This window comes from Tachyglossus aculeatus, chromosome 4 (genome assembly GCF_015852505.1).
Source record: "Tachyglossus aculeatus isolate mTacAcu1 chromosome 4, mTacAcu1.pri, whole genome shotgun sequence".
NCBI lineage: Eukaryota > Metazoa > Chordata > Mammalia > Monotremata > Tachyglossidae > Tachyglossus > Tachyglossus aculeatus.
In genome coordinates, this window is record NC_052069.1 from 12037939 (window position 1) to 12055124 (window position 17186).

The following is a 17186-nucleotide window of genomic DNA, read 5'->3' on the forward strand; positions in this document are numbered from 1 at the left end:
GTTGGGTAGGGACCGTCTCTATATGTTGCCAACTTGTACTTCCCAAGCGCTTAGTACAGTGCTCTGCACATAGTAAGCGCTCAATAAATACGATTGAATGAATGAATGAAAGGCTCTCTAGACTGTAAGCTCATTGTGGGCAGGGAATGTGTCTGTTTATTGTTACACTGTACTCTCCCAAGCGCTCAGCAGAGTGCTCTGCACACGGTAGGTGCTCAAAGGGTACAACCGACCGACAATGGGCATTTAAAAACTACAAAACTGGAGTATCAAAACATTTCATGATATACGAAACGGGTTGAAGAGAAATAACTGATTGAGCAATTGCAATCAGTACATCAGTGGTACTTATTGAGCGCTAACTTACAGTGTGCTGAGCACTCTTATGAGGTGTTTGGGAGAAAACACAGGACAGTGGAGAGACATGATTCCTGCCCACAAGAAACTTACAGTCTAGATGGGGAAACACTAAAATAGATCAATCATAAGGAAAATGGGAGAGGATCGGTTCATTCATTCATTCATTCATTCATTCAATCGTATTTATTGAGCGCTTACTGTGTGCAGAGCACTGTACTAAGCGCTTGGGAAGTACAAGTTGGCAACATAAATGGGAGACGATATGTTCATTCAGTCATTCATTCATTCAATCGCATTTATTGAGCACTTCCTGTGTGCAGGGCACTGTACTAAGCGCTTGGGAGAGTAAAAGAGAATGATCGACAGACATTTTCTGCTCCCAGTGAGCCAACAGTCTAGGCCACATACATGCAAGTACATGCTGGCTTTTCTCCAAAAAGTTGCAAAAGCTGTGCTTTGCACATAGTAAGCGCTTAATAAATACTGTCATTATTATTATTATTATTTCTTTAGATTTTGGGTATTTTCATTTTGGCAACTTGGATTTTTACCCTTCACTCACCCACCTTCAGCCTCATAGCACTTATGCATCTCCCAATTTGTACTTCCCAAGCGCTTAGTACAGTGCTCTGCACATAGTAAGTGCTCAATAACTGTGATTGATGATGATGATATCTCTATAGTGCACTTATTAATATTCACGTCTACCTCCCTCACTAGACTGTAAGCTTATTGTGGGCAGGGAACAAGCATACCAACTCTAGAGTGTACTTTCCCAAGCACTTAGTTCAGAGCTCAGCACACAGCACACACTCAATAGATATGATTCTTTTCTGTTTCATGTTTTTTTTTTAGCCCCTCTACCCTTTGATTATTCACTCATTCATTCAATCGGATTTATTGAGCACTTACTGTGTGCAGAGCACCGTACTAAGCGCTTGGGAAGTCCAAGTTGGCAACGTATAGGGACGGTCCCTACCCAACAGCGGGCTCACAGTCTAGATTACCTCCCCTTGGGATCCGTGATCATTTCCCCCGGTTTTACCTGACCATTTCCTATTACTGCACGGGAGGGATCCGACATTTCCCGGCCGTCAGGAGCTCCGCGACACATCCATGGCGAAGCCCCATTTCCGCGTTTCAATCTCCAAGTGAGGGGACGAAGCCACACGGGGCTCCGCCTCGGATCTCAGCAGGGTCTAGGCTTCACTGAGGGGCTCCGGCTATTAACGCAGGACTGCGTGGGAAACGGTTGCCGAGATCATTTTGCATCGACGTTCTTTAAGGAAAAAGAGGGGGAAAAAAAAAAAGGTTCCGGCCTTTAATCAATCAATCAATCGTATTTATTGAGCGCTTACTATGTGCAGAGCACTGTACTAAGCGCTTGGGAAGTACAGACTGGCAACACATAGAGACAGGCCCTACCCAACAGTGGGCTCACAGTCTAAAAGGTGCCTTTGGCACCTAGCCAGTGTTGAATAAATGTCATCACCAGAAAAGCGCGTCTTTTAGACTGTGAGCCCACTGTTGGGTAGGGACTGTTTCTATATGTTGCCAATTTGTACTTCCCAAGCGCTTAGTACAGTGCTCTGCACACAGTAAGCGTTCAATAAATACGACTGATGATGATGTGTGCTATTCCATCTATATTTAAAAACAGGGGCTTCGTTTTCAAACTTTTTGTTACAAAAGTTTCACCTGCCCCTCCCTCCCTCCCCTCTCTTCTCTCCTTCTCCATCCCAGCCCGCACCCTCCGCTCCTCTGCCGCCGCTAACCTCCTCACTGGGCCTCGTTTTCACCCATCCCGCCGTCGACCCCCGGCCCACGTCCTTCCCGTCCCGGAATTCCCTCCCTCCGCACGTCCGCCAAGCTAGCTCTCTTCCTCCCTTCAAATCCCTACTGAGAGCTCACCTCCTCCAGGTGGTCTTCCCACACTGAGCCCCCTTTTTCCTCTCCCCCACCACCCTACCTCCTTCCCCTCCCCAAAGCACCTGTATATATATTTGCACCGATTTATTACTCTATTTTTCTTGTCCATATTTACTGTTCTATTTATTTTGTTAATGATGTGCCTCTAGCTTTAATTCTATTCTGACGTCTTGACACCTGCCCGCATGTTTTGTTGTCCGTCTCCCCCTTCCAGACTGCGAGCCCGCTGTTGGGTAGGGACCGCCTCTATCTGTTGCCGACTTGCACTTCCCAAGCGCTTAGTCCAGTGCTCGGCACACAGTAAGCGCTCAATAAATACGACTGAATGATGATGCTGATGGTATTTGTTGAATGACTATCCCGTATCCCGGCTCTGCCAATTGCTAGGTGTGTGACTTTGGGCAACTCACTTCACTTCTCTGGGCCTCAGTGACCTCATCTGTAAAAATGGGGATGAAGACTGTGAGCCCCCCGTGGGACAACTGGATCACCTTGTAACCTCCCCAGCGCTTAGAACAGTGCTTTGCATATAGGAACCGCTTAATAAATGCTATTATTATTATTATTATTACTATTATTATGTGCAAAGCACTGTTCTAAGCACTGGAATGTTCTGAGCGATTGAATGAATGAATGAATGAATGAATGGATGGATGGTTCAAGCACCACCCAACCCCCCACCGGCCCCCCATCGACCCTCTCCCTGATTAAGCGCGTAGTACAGTGCTCTGCACACAGTAAGCGCTCAATAAATACGATTGATGATGATGTCTCAGCCTTGAATTTGAACTCCAGCCTGGATCACCTTCCTGAAAGATCTCTCCACTCTCCCCCAATTTCTTTTTTAATGGCATTTATTAAGCGTTTACTATGTGCAAAGTGCTGGGGAGGTTACAAGGTAATCACAATTCCACGACTGCCCATCTCCTTTCAACTCCAATCAACTGATCACCGTGGCCTAGTGGATCAGCACCTGCATATATGTTTGGACATATTTATTACTCTATTTTACTTGTACATATTTACTCTTCTATTTATTTTATTTTGTTAGTATGTTTTGTTTTGTTGTCTGTCTCCCCCTTCTAGACTGTGAGCCCGCTGTCAGGTAGGGAGCGTTTGTACATATTTATTACTCTATTGATTTAACTTGTACATATTCACTATTCTATTTATTTAATTTTGTTAATATGTTTTGTTATATTGTCTGTTTCCCCCTTCAAGACTGTGAGCCCGCTGTTGGGTAGGGACCGTTTGTACATATTTATTACTCTATTTATTTAACTTGTACACATTTACTATTCTATTTATTTTATTTTGTTAATATGTTTTGTTATATTGTCTGTTTCCCCCTTCAAGACTGTGAGCCCGCTGTTGGGTAGGGACCGTTTGTACATATTTATTACTCTATTTATTTAACTTGTACACATTTACTATTCTATTTATTTTATTTTGTTAATATGTTTTGTTTTGTTGTCTGTCTCCCCCTACTAGACTGCGAGCCCGCTGTTGGGTAGGGACCGTTTGTACATATTTATTACTCTATTTATTTAACTTGTACATATTTACTATTCTATTTATTTTATTTTGTTAATATGTTTTGTTACGTTGTCTGTTTCCCCCTTCTAGACTGTGAGCCTGCTGTTGGGTAGGGACCGTTTGTACATATTTATTACTCTATTTTACTTGTACATATTTACTATTCTATTTATTTATTTTTTGTTAATATGTTTTGTTTTGTTGTCTGTCTCCCCCTTCTAGACTGTGAGCCCGTTGTTGGATAGGGACCGTTTGTACTTATTTATTACTCTATTTATTTTACATGTACATATTTACTATTCTATTTATTTTATTTTGTTAATATGTTTTGTTTTGTTGTCTGTCTCCCCCTTCTAGACTGTGAGCCCGCTGTTTGGTAGGGACCGTTTGTACATATTTATTACTCTATTTATTTTACCTGTACATATTTACTATTCCATTTATTTTATTTTGTTAATATGTGTAGTTTTGTTGTCTGTCTCCCCCTTCCAGACTGTGAACCCGCTGTTGGGTAGGGACCGTCTCTATATGTTGCCAACTTGTACTTCCTAAGCGCTTAGTACAGTGCTCTGCACACAGTAAGCGCTCAATAAATACGATTGAATGGATGAATGAATGAATACAGCACAGGCTCGGGAGTCAGAAGGACCTGGGTTCTAATTCCAGCTGCTGTGTGATCTTGGGCAAGTCACTTCACTTCTCGGGGGCCTCAGTTCCCTCATCTGTAAAATGGGGATGAAGACCGTGAGCCCTATGTGGGACAGGGACTGTGTTCAAACTGATTATTCTGTGTCTACCTCAGCGCTTAGAACAGTGCCTGACACATAGTCAGTGCTTCATTCATTCATTCAATTGTATTTATTGAGCGCTTACTGTGTGCAGAGCACTGTACTAAGCGCTCAGGAAGTACAAATCGGCAACATATAGAGACGGTCCCGACCCAACAACGGGCTCACAGTCTAGAAGACTTAACAAATACATTAAGAATACGTTGAGAAGCAGCGTGGCTCAGCAGGAAAGAGCCCGGGCTTTGGAGTCAGAGGTCACGGGTTCAAATCCCGACTCCGCCAATTGTCAGCTGTGTGACCTTGGGCAAGCCACTTCACTGGGCCTCAGTTCCCTCATCTGGAAAATGGGGATTAAGACGGTGAGCCCCACGAGGGACAACCTGATCACCTTGTAACCTCCCCGGTGCTTACAGCAGTGCTTTGCACGTAGTAAGCGCTTAATAAATGCCATTATTAAATACGGCCATTATTATTTTTATTATAATAATTCATTCATTCAATCGTATTTATTGAGCATTTACTGTGTGCAAAGCACTGTACTAAATGCTTGGGAGAGTAACACTGTAACACAAACGGACACATTCCCACCCACAACGGGATCAGTATTTTGGGAAAGGCAGCTTGGCTTAGTGGAAAGAGCAGGGGCCCGGGAATCAGAGAGCTCCAGATTTGCCATTTTCCTGCTGTGTGACTCCTCTCTACCTCAGTTTCCTCATCTGGAGAATGGGGATTCAACAGAACTTCTCATCTTCCCAGCCAAAGCCTGTCCTCCCCCCGGCTTCCCCGTCACTGTAGACGGCACCACCACCCTCCCTGTGTCACCAGTCCGTAACGGCGGCGTCATACTCGATTCACCTCCCTTGCTCAACCCGGGTATTCAGTCTGTCACCACATCCTGTCAGTTCTACCTTCGCATCTCGAGCCTGGGCTTTGGGGTCAGAGGTCGTGGGTTCAAATCCCGGCTCCGCCACTCGCCGGCTGGGTGGCTTTGGGCAAGTCACTTCACTTCTCTGGGCCTCAGTTCCCTCATCTGGAAAATGGGGATGAAGACTGTGAGCCCCCCGTGGGACAACCTGATCACCTTGTAACCTTCCCAGCGCTTAGAACAGTGCTTTGCACATAGTAAGCACTTAATAAATGCCATTATTATTATTATTATTATCTTGAAAACCCACCCCTTCCCCTCCATCCAAACTGCTCCCATGTTGATCCAACCACTAAAAACCCACCTTGACTATTCTATCAACCTGAAAAGCAGTGTGGCCCAATTTGTACTACCCAAGCGCTTAATACAGTGCTCTGCACATAGTAAGCGCTCAATAAATACGATTGATGATGATGATGATGATGATGTGGCATTTATTAAGCACTTACTATGTGCAGAGCACTGTTCTAAGCGTTGGGGAATTTACAAGGAGATCAGGTTGTCCCACGTGGGGCTCACAGTCTTCATCCCCATTTTACAGATGAGGGAACTGAGGCCCAGAGAAGTGAAGTGACTTGCCCAAAGTCACACAGCTGACAAGTGGTGGAGCCGGGATTTGAACCCATGACCTCTGACTCCAAAGCCCGGGCTTTTTCCACAGAGCCATGCTGCTTCTCTAGAGGCCCTCTAGAGTTAGAGGCCCTGGGTGACCTTGGGCAAGTCACTTCACTTCTCTGTGCCTCAGTTACCTCATCTACCATAATAACAATTATTACGGTAAGCAGCGTGGCTCAGTGGAAAGAGCCCGGGCTTTGGAGTCAGAGGTCACGGGTTCAAATCCCGACTCCGCCAATTGTCAGCTGTGTGACTTTCGGCAAGTCACTTCACTTAATAATAATGATGGCATTTATTAAGCGCTTACTATGTGCAGAGCACTGTTCTAAGCGCTGGGGAGGTACAAGGTGATCAGGTTGTCCCATGGGGGGCTCACAGTCTTCATCCCCATTTTACAGATGAAGTAACTGAGGCACAGAGAAGTCACTTGCCCAAAGTCACACAGCTGACAATTGGCGGAGCCGGGATTTGAACCCATGACCTCTGACTCCAAAGCCCGGGCTCTTTCCACAGAGCCACGCTGCTTCTCTAAGCGCCAGCCAGTTCTCTGTGGCTCAGTTACCTCATCTGTAAAATGGGCAATAAAACTGTGAGCCCCGCCGGGGGACAACCTGATTACCTTGTAACCTCCCCAGCTCTTAGAACAGTGCTTTGCACATAGTAAGCACTTAATAAATGCCATTACTATTATATTATTTACGTGTCAAGCACTGATCTAAGCACTGGGGCAGATACAAGTTAATCAGGTTCATTCACTCATTCACTCAGTCGTATGTATTGAGAGCTTACTGTGTGCAGAGCACTGTACTAAGCGCTTGGGAAGTACGAGTTGGCAACATCTAGAGACGGTCCCGAACCAACAGTGGGCTCACAGTCTAGAAGTTGTCCCACTTGGGGCTTACGGCCTTAAACCCCATTTTACAGATGAGGTAACTGTGGCCCAGAGAATGTTGATGACGACGATGGTATTTGTTATAGTGCTTACTATATGCCAAGCACTGTTCTAAGCGCTGAAGTGAAGTGACTTTCCCAAAGTCACACAGCTGACAAGTGGCAGAGCCGGGATTTGAACCCATGGCCTCGGACTCCCAAGCCCGGGCTCTTTCCACTAAGCCACACTGAGCCCCACACCGGACACGGATCGTGTCCAACCTGATTAGCTTGTTATCTTCCCTGGCTCCTAGTACAGTGCGTGGCACGTAGTAAGCGCTTAAATTCATTCATTCATTCGTATTTATTGAGCGCTTACTGTGTGCAGGGCACTGTACTAAGCGCTTGGGAAGTCCAAGTTGGCAACATAGAGAGACGGTCCCTCCCCAACAGTGGGCTCACATCATCATCATCATCATCAATCGTATTTATTGAGCGCTTACTATGTGCAGAGCACTGTACTAAGCGCTTGGGAAGTACAAATTGGCAACACATAGAGACAGTCCCTACCCCTCACGGTCTAGAAGGGGGAGGCAGACAATGAAACAAAACATACTAACAAAATAAAATAAATAGAATAAATTCGTACAAATAAAATAAATAAATACATTGAGTAATAAATACATACAAACATATATACAGGTGCTGTGGGGAGGGGAAGGAGGTACGGCGGCATCGGAAAACAGAACATTTTTGGGCTGACATCCCTGCCTCCAGCCTCTCCCCTTTCCAATCCGTACTTCATTCATTCAAGCGTATTTATTGAGCACTTACCGTGTGCGGAGCGAGAAGTGGCGTGGCTAAGCGACAGGAGCCCGGGCTTGGGAGTCAGAGGTCGTGAGTTCTAATCCCGGCTCCACCAGGTGTCAGCTGTGTGACTCTGGGCAAGTCACTTCCCTTCTCTGGGCCTCAGTTCCCTCATCTGTAAAATGGGGATGAAGACTGTGAGCCCCCCGTGGGACAATCTGATCACCTTGTATCCCCCCGCCAGCGCTTAGAACAGTGCGCTGCACATAGTAAACGTTTAACAAATGCCATCATTATTATTTCCACTGAGCCAGGCTGCTTCTCTAACGTTACCAACGTCATTAGTGTCTAAATACCAACATTATTATTATTATTATGACCTTCTCCCACTTGGGGCTCACAGTCTTAATCCCCATTTTACAGATGAGATAACTGAGGCTCAGAGAAGTGAAGTGACTTGCCCAAGGTCACACAGCAGACATGTGGCAGCGTTGCGCTTTGAACCCATGACCTCTGACTCCAAAGCCTGGGCTCTTTCCACTGAGCCACGCTGCTTGTACTTCCCGTGGTCCTTCCCTCGCTGCTTGTACTTCCCAAGCGGTTAGTACAGTGCTCTGCACACAGCGCTCACTAAATACGATTGAATGAATGATGATGATGATGAGACTCCGTCCTCTCCTGGTTCTCCTCTTATCTCTCCGGCCGTTCATTCTCAGTCTCTTTTGCAGGCTCCTCCTCCCCCTCCCATCCCCTTACTGTAATGGTTCCTCAAGGGTCAGTTATTGGTCCCCTCCTGTTCTCCATCTACACTCACTCCCTTGGTGACCTCATTTGCTCCCACGGCTTCCACTATCATCTCTACGCTGATGACACCCAGATCTACATCTCTGCCCCTGCTCTCTCTCCCTCCCTCCAGGCTCGCATCTCCTCCTGCCTTCAGGACATCTCCATCTGGATGTCTGCTCGCCACCTAAAACTCAGCATGTGGAAGACTGAACTCCTTGTCTTCCCTCCCAAACCCTGCCCTCTCCCTGACTTTCCCATCTCTGTTGACGGCACTACCATCCTTCCCGTCTCACAAGCCCGCAACCTTGGTGTCATCCTCGACTTCGCTCTCTCGTTCACCCCTCACATCCAAGCTGTCACCAAAACCTGCCGGTCTCAGCTCCGCAACATTGCCAAGATCCGCCCTTTCCTCTCCATCCCCACCGCTACCCTGCTCGTTCAAGCTCTCATCCTATCCCGTCTGGACTACTGCATCGGCCTTCTCTCTGATCTCCCATCCTCGTGTCTCTCCCCACTTCAATCCATACTTCATGCTGCTGCCCGGATCGTCTTTGTGCAGAAATGCTCTGGGCATGTTACTCCCCTCCTCAAAAATCTCCAGTGGCCACCAATCAATCTGCGCATCAGACAGAAACTCCTCACCCGGGGCTTCAAGGCTGTCCATCCCCTGGCCCCCTCCTACCTCACCTCCCTTCTCTCCTTCTCCAGCCCAGCCTGCACCCTCCACTCCTCCGCCGCTAATCTCCTCACCTCGTGCCTCGTTCTCGCCTGCCCCACCGTCAACCCCCGGCCGACGTCCTCCCCCGGGCCTGGAATGCCCCCAATCCCTCCGCCCATCCGCCAAACTAGCTCTCTTCCTCCCTTCAAGGCCCTACTGAGAGCTCACCTCCTCCAGGAGGCCTTCCCAGACTGAGCCCCTTCCTTCCTCTCCCCCTCGTCCCCCTCTCCATCCCCCCATCTTACCTCCTTCCCTTCCCCACAGCACCTGTATATATGTATATATGTTTGTACATATTTATTACTCTATTTTACTTATACATATCTATTCTATTTATTTTATTTTGTTAGTAGGTTTGGTTTTGTTCTCTGTCTCCCCCTTTTAGACTGTGAGCCCACTGTTGGGTAGGGACTATCTCTATATGTTGCCAATTTGTACTTCCCAAGCGCTTAGTACAGTGCTCTGCACACAGTAAGCGCTCAATAAATACGACTGATGATGATGGTGGTGGTGGTGGTCCTTCCCTCGCTGCTTGTACTTCCCAAGCGCTTAGTACAGTGCTCTGCACACAGTCAGAGCTCAATAAATACGACTGAATGAATGAATGATGATGGTGGTGGTGGTCCTTCCCTCGCTGCTTGTACTTCCCAAGAGCTTAGCAGAGTGCTCTGCACACAGTCAGTGCTCACTAAATACGATTGAATGAATGAATGATGATGATGGTGGTGGTGGTGGTCCTTCCCTCGCTGCTTGTACTTCCCAAGCGCTTAGTACAGTGCTCTGCAATCAATCAATCGTATTTACTGAGCGCTTACTGTGTGCAGAGCAGTGTACTAAGCGCTTGGGAAGTACACGTTGGCAACATGTAGAGATACCCAACAGTGGGCTCCCAGTCTAAAAGGGGGAGACAGAGAACAAAACCAACCATACTAACAGAATAAAATAGACTAGACATGTACAAGTAAAATAAATAGAGTAATAAATTTATTTTATTTTGTGAGTATGTTTGGTTTTGTCCTCTGTCTCCCCCTTTTAGACTGTGAGGCCACTGTTGGGTAGGGACTGTCTCTAGATGTTGCCAACTTGTACTTCCCAAGCGCTTAGTCCAGTGCTCTGCACATAGTAAGCGCTCAATAAATACGATTGATGATGATGATGATAGATACATATAGACAGGTGCTGTGGGGAAGGGAAGGAGGCACACAGTCAGCGCTCACTAAATACGATTGAATGAATGAATGAGTGAGTGAGTGAGTGAATGATGCTGGTGGAGGCCTTCCCAGACTGAGCCCCTTCCTTCCTCTCCCCCTCGTCCCCCTCTCCATCCCCCCATCTTACCTCCTTCCCTTCCCCACAGCACCTGTATATATGTATATATGTTTGTACATATTTATTACTCTATTTATTTATTTTACTTGTACATATCTATTCTATTTATTTTATTTTGTTAGTATGTTTGGTTTTGTTCTCTGTCTCCCCCTTTTAGACTGTGAGCCCACTGTTGGGTAGGGACCGTCTCTATGTGTCGCCAATTTGTACTTCCCAAGCGCTTAGTCCAGTGCTCTGCACATAGTAAGCACTCAATAAATATGAATGATGATGATGATATACATATATACAGGTGCTGTGGGGAAGGGAAGGAGGCACACAGTCAGCGCTCACTAAAGACGATTGAATGAATGAATGAGTGAGTGAGTGAGTGAATGATGCTGGTGGAGGCCTTCCCAGACTGAGCCCCTTCCTTCCTCTCCCCCTCGTCCCCCTCTCCATCCCCCCCATCTCACCTCCTTCCCTTCCCCACAGCCCCTGTATATATGTATATATGTTTGTACGTATTTATTACTCTATTTATTCATTTATTTTATTTGTACATATCTATTCTATTTATTTTATTTTGTTAGTATGTTTGGTTTTGTTGTCTGTCTCCCCCTTTTAGACTGTGAGCCCACTGTTGGGTAGGGACTGTCTCTAGATGTTGCCAACTTGTACTTCCCAAGCGCTTAGTCCAGTGCTCTGCACATAGTAAGCGCTCAATAAATACGATTGATGATGATGATATACGTATAGACAGGTGCTGTGGGGAAGGGAAGGAGGCACACAGTCAGCGCTCAGTAAAGACGATTGAATGAATGAATGAGTGAGTGAGTGAGTGAATGATGCTGGTGGAGGCCTTCCCAGACTGAGCCCCTTCCTTCCTCTCCCCCTCGTCCCCCTCTCCATCCCCCCATCTTACCTCCTTCCCTTCCCCACAGCCCCTGTATATATGTATATATGTTTGTACATATTTATTACTCTATGTATTTTATTTGTACCTATCTATTCTATTTATTTTATTTTGTTAGTATGTTTGGTTTTGTTCTCTGTCTCCCCCTTTTAGACTGTGAGCCCACTGTTGGGTAGGGACTGTCTCTAGATGTTGCCAACTTGGACTTCCCAAGCGTTTAGTCCAGTGCTCTGCACACAGTAAGCGCTCAATAAATATGATTGATTGATTGGTGGTGGTCCTTCCCTCCATCTGTGTGGGGAACCGGAAGTGCTCCCCTTAGGCTGTCAGGCCTGACTTTGGCTCTCCTTATCCTTCCACTTCCGACCCCGCTGTGCCCTCCCCCGTCGCCGGCCCCTCGCCCCCATCTTCCCCTCCTCGCCTCCCTCCCCCCACCACAACCACCACAACCATCACAACCACCACAACCTCCACCTCCTCCTGGTCCCATCCCAGGCCTCGGGCCTACTCACCGCCCTCGATTAGGCAGGCCCGGCCCCCTGACGTCACTTCCGCCCCGCCCGGCCGGAACGCGCGTGCGCGCTCGGAACCAAGGCCGGGGAGGGGGCGAGCCGGAAGTGGCGGGGTCGGAGGGGGTTAGGCGCGACACCCGTCCGGCTGGGGGGCGGACCCGGAGCCGGATCAGGATCGGGATCGGGAGGGGGGGCGCCCCGCGGGGGAAGGGGATCGGCGCGACACCGCGCCGGAAGTGCGTCCGAACGTCCCGTCCGAACGTTCGAACGTCCGGCCGCCGGGCTTTCCTGCGCCCACGTGCCGGAGCCCGCGTGAGTCCGGGCCCTGCGGGGGGCGGCCGGGGGGGGGGGCGGTAATCCACAACAGCATCATTACCATAATAATAATAATAATAATAATGGCATTTATTAAGCGCTTACTATGTGCAAAGCGCTGTTCTAAGCGCTGGGGAGGTTACAAGGTGATCAGGCTGTCCCATGGGGGGCTCACTGTCTTCATCCCCATTTTACAGAGGAGGGAACTGAGGCCCAGAGAAGTGAAGTGACTTGCCCAAATAATAGTAATAATAATAATGATGGCATTTGTTAAGCGCTTACTATGTGCAAAGCACTGTTCTAAGCGCCGGGGAGGTTACAGGGGGATCAGGCTGTCTCATGGGGGGCTCACTGTCTTCATCCCCATTTTACAGAGGAGGGAACTGAGGCCCAGAGAAGGGAAGTGACTTGCCCAAATAATAATAATAATAATAATGATGGCATTTATTAAGAGCTTACTATGTGCAAAGCGCTGTTCTAAGCACTGGGGAGGTTACAGGGGGATCAGGCTGTCCCATGGGGGCTCACTGTCTTCATCCCCATTTTACAGAGGAGGGAACTGAGGCCCAGAGAAGGGAAGTGACTTGCCCAAATAATAATAATAATAATAATCATGGCATTTTATTAAGCGCTTACTATGTGCAAAGCGCTGTTCTAAACGCTGGGGAGGTTACAGGGGGATCAGGCTGTCCCATGGGGGGCCCACTGTCTTCATCCCCATTTTACAGAGGAGGGAACTGAGGCCCAGAGAAGTGAAGTGACTTGCCCAAATAATAATAATAATAATGGCATTTATTAAGCGCTTACTGTGTGCAAAGCACTGTTCTAAGCGCTGGGGAGGTTACAGGGTGATCAGATTGTCCCACGAGGGGCTCACAGTCTTCATCCTCATTTTACAGATCAGGGAACTGAGGCCCAGAGAAGTGAAGTGACTTGCCCAAGGTCACACAGCTGACTTGTGGTGGAGCCGGGATTCGAACCCATGACCTCTGACTCCCAAGCCCGGGCTCTTTCCGCCGAGCCACGCTGCTTCTCTATTAAGCGCTTACTATGTGCAAAGCACTGTTCTAAGCGCTGGGGAGGTTACAGGGGGATCAGGCTGTCCCATGGGGGGGGCTCACTGTCTTCATCCCCATTTTACAGAGGAGGGAACTGAGGCCCAGAGAAGGGAAGTGACTTGCCCAAATAATAATAATAATGATAATAATGGCATTTATTAAGCGCTTACTATATGCAAAGCGCTGTTCTAAGCGCTGGGGAGGTTACAAGGTGGTCAGGTTGTCCCATGGGGGGCTCACTGTCTTCATCCCCATTTTACAGAGGAAGGAACTGAGGCACAGAGAAGGGAAGTGACTTGCCCTAATAATAATAATGGCATTTATTAAGCGCTTACAATATGCAAAGCGCTGTTCTAAGCGCTGGGGAGGTTACAAGGTGGTCAGGTTGTCCCATGGGGGGCTCACTGTCTTCATCCCCATTTTACAGAGGAGGGAACTGAGGCCCAGAGAAGGGAAGTGACTTGCCCTAATAATAATAATGGCATTTATTAAGCGCTTACTATGTGCAAAGCGCTGTTCCAAGCGCTGGGGAGGTTACAGGGGGATCAGGCTGTCCCATGGGGGGCTCACTGTCTTCATCCCTATTTTACAGAGGAGGGAACTGAGGCCCAGAGAAGGGAAGTGACTTGCCCAAATAATAATAATAATGATAATAATGGCATTTATTAAGCGCTTACTATGTGCAAAGCGCTGTTCTAAGCACCGGGGAGGTTGCAGGGGGATCAGGCTGTCCCATGGGGGGCTCACTGTCTTCATCCCCATTTTACAGAGGAGGGAGCTGAGGCCCAGAGAAGTGAAGTGACTTGCCCAAATAATAATAATAATAATGGTGGCATTTATTAAGCGCTTACTATATGCAAAGCGCTGTTCTAAACGCTGGGGAGGTTACAGGGGGATCAGGCTGTCCCATGGGGGGGCTCACTGTCTTCATCCCCATTTTACAGAGGAGGGAACTGAGGCCCAGAGAAGGGAAGTGACTTGCCCAAATAATAATAATAATAATAATAATAATAATGGCATTTATTAAGCACTTACTCTGTGCAAAGCGCTGTTCTAAGCGCCGGGGAGGTTACAGGGGGATCAGGCTGTCCCATGGGGGGCCCACTGTCTTCATCCCCATTTTACAGAGGAGGGAACTGAGGCCCAGAGAAGGGAAGTGACTTGCCCAAATAATAATAATAATAATAATGATGGCATTTATTAAGAGCTTACTATGTGCAAAGCGCTGTTCTAAGCGCTGGGGAGGTTACAGGGGGATCAGGCTGTCCCATGGGGGGGCTCACTGTCTTCATCCCCATTTTACAGAGGAGGGAACTGAGGCCCAGAGAAGGGAAGTGACTTGCCCAAATAATAATAATAATGATAATAATGGCATTTATTAAGCGCTTACTATGTGCAAAGCGCTGTTCTAAGCGCCGGGGAGGTTGCAGGGGGATCAGGCTGTCCCATGGGGGGCTCACTGTCTTCATCCCCATTTTACAGAGGAGGGAACTGAGGCCCAGAGAAGGGAAGTGACTTGCCCAAATAATAATAATAATAATAATGGCATTTATTAAGCGCTTACTATGTGCAAAGCACTGTTCTAAGCGCCGGGGTGGTTACAGGGTGACCAGGCTGTCCCATGGGGGGCTCACTGTCTTCATCCCCATTTTACAGAGGAGGGAACTGAGGCCCAGAGAAGGGAAATGACTTGCCCAAATAATAATAATAATGATAATAATGGCATTTATTAAGTGCTTACTATGTGCAAAGCACAGTTCTAAGCGCTGGGGAGGTTACAGGGGGATCAGGCTGTCCCATGGGGGGGCTCACTGTCTTCATCCCCATTTTACAGAGGAGGGAACTGAGGCCCAGAGAAGTGAAATGACTTGCCCAAAGTCACAAAGCTGACAATTGGTGGGGCTGGGATTTGAACCCATGACCTCTGACTCCAAAGCCCGGGCTCTTTCCACGGAGCCACACTGCTGTGAGCCCACCGTGGGACAGCTTGATCACCTTCTATCTACCCCAGCGCTTAGAACAGTGCTTGGCACATAGTAAGTGCTTAACAAATACCATCATTATCATTACTATTAGTAGTAGTAGTAGTAGTAGCAGCAGCAGTACATCAGCGTGGCTCAGTGGTAAGAGCCCGGGCTTGGGAGTCAGAGGTCGTGGGTTCAAATCCCGGCTCCACCACTTGTCTGCTGTGTGACCTTGGGCAAGTCACTTAACTTTTCTGGGCCTCAGTGACCTCATCTGTAAAATGGGGATTAAGACTGTGAGCCCCCCGTGGGACAACCTATTCTATTCTATTCTATTTATTTTATTTTGTTGGTATGTTTGGTTTTGTTCTCTGTCTCCTCCTTTTAGACTGTGAGCCCACTGTTGGGCAGGGACTGTCTCTATATGTTGCCAATTTGTACTTCCCAAGCGCTTAGTACAGTGCTCTGCACACAGTAAGCGCTCAATAAATACGATTGATGATGATGATGATGTATATATGTTTGTACATATTTATTACTCTATTTTACTTGTCCATATCTATTCTATTTATTTTATTTTGTCAGTCTGTTTGGTTTTGTTCTCTGTCTCCCCCTTTTAGACTGTGAGCCCACTGTTGGGCAGGGACTGTCTCTATATGTTGCCAATTTGTACTTCCCAAGCGCTTAGTACAGTGCTCTGCACACAGTAAGCGCTCAATAAATACGATTGATGATGATGATGATGTATATATGTTTGTACATATTTATTACTCTATTTATTTTACTTGTACATATCTATTCTATTTATTTTATTTTGTTAGTATGTTTGGTTTTGTTCTCTGTCTCCCCCTTTTAGACTGTGAGCAGCCCACTGTTGGGCAGGGACTGTCTCTATATGTTGCCAATTTGTACTTCCCAAGCGCTTAGTACAGTGCTCTGCACACAGTAAGCGCTCAATAAATACGATTGATGATGATGTATATATGTTTGTACATATTTATTACTCTATTTTACTTGTACATATCTATTCTATTTATTTTATTTTGTTAGTATGTTTGGTTTTGTTCTCTGTCTCCCCCTCCTAGACTGTGAGCCCACTGTTGGGCAGGGACTGTCTCTATATGTTGCCAATTTGTACTTCCCAAGCGCTTAGTACAGTGCTCTGCACACAGTAAGCGCTCCATAAATACGATTGATGATGATGATGATGACAACCTGATCACCTTGTAACCTCCCCAGCGCTTAGAACAGTGCTTTGCACAGAGTAAGCGCTTAACAAATACCCTGTCCCACTTGGGACTCACAGCCTAATGCCACAATTACCCTTCTCCTACGTTTGTCGTGTTCTTCCTTTTTCCGAAATGCGGCAAATGTGCTCCTGTCGACACTTCCCTGAAATTAGGGAAGCGGCGTGGCTCAGTGGGAAGAGCACGGGTTTGGGGGTGAGAGGTTGTGGGTTCTAATCCCGGCCCCGCCACCGATCAGCTGTGTGACTTCGGACAAGTCACTTCTCTGTGCCTCAGTTGCCTCATTTGTAAAACGGAGATGAAGACTGTGAGCCCCAAGTGGGACCAATTTGTACTTCCCAAGCGCTTAGTACAGTGCTCTGCACATAGTAAGCGCTCAATAAATACGATTGATTGATTGATTGATTGATTGACAATCTGATGACCTTGTCTCTACCCCGGCGCTTAGCACGTGGTAAGTGCTTGACAAGTACCACGATCATTATTATGACCATAAATATAAAACTTAATCTCACGTTTTATCCTCCCACAG

The 17186-nt window shown here is 47.2% G+C and overlaps 1 protein-coding gene across 1 annotated transcript in view; it reads right to left on the reverse strand.

Annotated features, from left to right (window-relative positions):
- Positions 1 to 5546, reverse strand: part of ZBTB49 (zinc finger and BTB domain containing 49) — a 54096-nt gene extending 48550 nt beyond the window's left edge. The window contains 2 exon segments of the mRNA XM_038744929.1: positions 1406 to 1639; positions 5522 to 5546. The gene's annotated coding sequence lies outside the window, so the exon portion shown is untranslated.
- Between the last annotated feature and the right edge of the window lie 11640 nt (positions 5547 to 17186).